Below are 3,871 nucleotides of genomic sequence, written 5' to 3' on the forward strand. Positions count from 1 at the left end.
CTGAGTTGCCATCTGTCTTCCCCACAACCCTCTCTCCAGACCCTGGATGACAAGCCCAGGAAAAATGAAAAGTGGATCCTTGTTCCTCCTGGACCCATTCCCTCTCTTAGAGCTATTTTACAAAAGACACTCTTTAATCTTAGAATAGTTGGGGATTTACAGAGAAGTGACAATGTTATGGCAGAGTCCCTGTGGACTCCACACTCAGTTGTTCTGTCGTTAACCCCAATCTCACTGTCGTGCATTTGTCACAGCTAATGACACAATATTCACACATTACTACTGATCTTCACAAGGGATCTGCTTTCATGGTTTTTTTTCTCTCCCAAAATCCCATCCAAGTTACCTCTTGAATCCCATCATGCCTTCATTGGGCTCCTCTGGCTGTGACCATGTCTCAGACTGTCCCTGTTTCTCATGATCCTGACATGTTTGAGGAGATGGTTCGGGTACTTTGTAGACTGTCTCTCATTGTGAATCAGGCTGACTGAGGCTGTGGGGTTTGGGAAGACCACACCTGGGCGGGTGGTTCTCCACACAACATAGCAAGAACATACAGTGATCACTCGCTCATCACGGATGAAATGCAACTTCACCCCCTGGCTCAGGTCGTCTAACCCAGATGCTCCCTGTGAAGTCCCTTCTTTTACTTTGTCCCCTTCCATAACGTAGTTTTTGGAAGGAAGTCAGGATGTGCAGCCCACCAGTAAGGGCTGTTCCGCTGGGACAATTTGCATGCAGGTTGTTGTGCAAACATGAGCTCTCAAATGACTAGGGTAAGTACCTTACAGGGGGATCAGCAGCTTGTGTGCTTAGTCTGTGTCTGACTTTATAAGAACCTGCTGACCGTCTCCCACAGCAGCTGTCCTGTTCTGTCTTCCCGCCATTAGTGACTGAAGCTTTCTGTTGCTCCCTGTCCTGGTCAGCAGGTGACACTATCAGTGTCTGGATTCCCACCATCTAACAGGTGTGTGATGGCAGATCATTGTTGTCACTTGCATTTCCCTGATGACACCTGCTGCTGAACATCTTTTCATGTGCTTATTACCCATGAGTGTATCTTCTTGAGTTGTCCAGATTTTGGCCCATTTTTAAATAATCATTCTTAATATTTTTATTGTGAAACCCACCAGTCTTTCAAATGAATTTAAAACTTTTTCAGTATTATTTAGTGAAAGTTCTCATGTTGTCATATATCAACACTTACTACTCATCTTTCATATGTCATGAGAAACACCATTATAATATGCTTGGAAAATCCTCAGACCTATTCTCTAATGAGTGTCCATCATAATTTAAGGGGTATTTTCTCCACTCAAAAAAAAAAATCTATGGTTACAACCTACAATCATTATGTAGCAAAGCAAATCCTACTCCCACAATTTACATAGGCTGTGAGAAAATAACTCATTGTTCCTAATCCCTGTGACAAGGCACTTCAAGCACCCGCATCAAACACCCGTGTGAACAGCGGTATGGCACATGAGTGAGATAACATGGGCTGAATAACTTTGACACAGCTTGACCACGACTAAGGGAAACATAAAATCTATCAAAGCCTCAGCTAAATAATGTGTTAAGATTCACAAGAATGTGTTTCTCATATTATATAGAAAAGAACAGGCCATATAATCTCTTAGAAAAAGGAAAACTGCATCAATATTTTCATACTGAAAAACAGCATGCTCCCTGGGTATGTATGACATCAGGATATTCGGAAGGACCAGGAGTAGGTGCCGATGGCATTTCTGAACACGCAGCCTTACTATCCCCCAGGCCTAGCAGTCTGGACACTTTGCAGCACCATGGAAAAGGCATTACACAATCACAAAGGTACGTTACTGCAAACTCACCTGCCACGAGACTCACTTAGTCCATGGTAAGAGACAGCAATGACGCAGACAAGATCTTGTCAATTACTGATTAGATGCACCCAGCAAGAAATATTGTTACGTTAATACATCTCATGTACATGAAGCACCAGTTTCCAGAAGACTATCAGACACCTCCTGCCTGTTGTTGCTCAGCCTGAGAGTTCATTCCTCACCACTTTCAACGTTATACCCTGAAAGCCAAGGAAGATAAAAATAGAAGGGTGAGAGATCTGGTAAGAAAAATCCAGTTCCTTTCCTATCAAATGTATGTCTCTCAAGTTAAACACAGAGGAAGTAACAAACTTCAAAAGGTCCACTGAGTTCTCTGGAGCTTCCCATCCCAGCAGAACAACTTTTTTTTTTTTTCTTCCAAGAAGTAAATTTATTAAAACTTGAGACTAGACTTATCATATCATGAAATTTCTCTGATTATACTGTTCTTTTTTTTTTAATTTTTAATTTTTTCAGCGTAACAGTATTCATTGTTTTTGCACCACACCCAGTGCTCCATGCAATCCGTGCCCTCTGCAATACCCACCACCTGGATCCCCCAACCTCCCACCCCCCGCCCCTTCAAAACCCTCAGGTTGTTTTTCAGAGTCCATAGTCTCTCATGGTTCACCTCCCCTTCCAATTTCCCTCAACTCCCTTCTCCTCTCCAGCAGAACAACTTTTGCCTCTACTAGAGGATTAACGCCGGGGTGAGGGGCCAGATCCAGGCCTCGGGGCCCCATCAGAGAAGGCCAGGCCAGCCTCGCTGCCAGAGGCCACACTTCACATTTCTACCGTGCCTCTCCACATACTCCCCACGGATGATGCAAAGAGTGTGAGTGTGAACACGACTCAGGGAGCCCATCCAACCCCGCTAAAAGCCACCGAAAGAGACTCCACTGTGGGGTAACTTCATATACAGAAACGAACACATTTTCCTCTTTACCAGTGGCAATTATGATTAGCATGCCCTTCTTAGGCACAAAAGGAATAATGGTGTATCAGGGTTTATGCACAGTTCAAAATAAATTATAAATATTGGACCATTTCATTTTAAAATTATAGATTAACCGTGACTCCCCAAAGAAGATCGATTTCTTCATAAGGAAGTATAGTTTATAAAGCTGGAATGACGGTTAATTCAACTACAAAAACACATACACAAAAGCCCTACTTTTTCCTTCCCAACTTGCTTCGTTCATACAGTTGATTCTACCACACAAGTGTACTATCATCCTAGCACAGAGTAAAATACTGATAAAATGCTTTGGTTAGCAAACTGACTGCCGCTCCTTGACGACTGCATTGACTGCGGCATTTAGGTAGAGCTGAGAAGCACCATTCTGAGGCACAGTTTCCTTCTTCCTGTTTTGCGTCCCACAGTGATTATTAAAGGAAGGAATCTGGTCTGTAAAGGACTGTGTCATCCACTCCCCTTTTGGAATGTCCCCGAAAGTTGATTTTCTGCTGTCAGTTAGTCCTGCAGAAGGGAAGCTGCCAGGGCCTCTGTCGCACAGATTTTCTGCAAAAGCACCACCATAGACTGCTTCATAACCCGGGTCATATTTTTCTTCCTTAACAGCCATCCTCTCTGCATCCTCTTGGGCTAGATTCACTGCCTGAACGTCAGTGTTTCATTCAGTGCCTTCCAACAGATCTCTCACGTCTTTCAGCGTCATGTGCTTTGTGCTGGGCTCCGGGAAACTGAGCCCATCTCACACTGGATGACAGCATGACACAGCACGGACTTTCCGTGTCTGGGATCTTCTGTGGCTGAAGTCCTAATTCTAAATTTTTAACCTTAACTCCAAAAACTTTTTTACTAAAAATTTCATAAACACATTTTCCACTAGTGACTGCTATTTGTGGCTGATATCGCTGGGATTTCTGCACTAGAATACGTCCTCCTTCACACAATTCTTTACTGGAAAGAGCGTTGCTGCCTGGTGTCCTCCCCACCACAGGAGGAAATCCAACATCATATTTCCCTGGTAAAGCGGGATCAT

General features: G+C 43.7%; 1 pseudogene; it reads right to left on the reverse strand.

The window, feature by feature from the left end:
* Positions 1-3,136: 3,136 nt before the first annotated feature.
* LOC116860921 lies at positions 3,137-3,871 on the reverse strand (annotated as a pseudogene).

This window comes from Lontra canadensis, unplaced genomic scaffold (assembly GCF_010015895.1).
Source record: "Lontra canadensis isolate GAN:19392208 unplaced genomic scaffold, GSC_riverotter_1.0 scaffold186, whole genome shotgun sequence".
In the NCBI taxonomy this organism is placed as follows: domain Eukaryota; kingdom Metazoa; phylum Chordata; class Mammalia; order Carnivora; family Mustelidae; genus Lontra; species Lontra canadensis.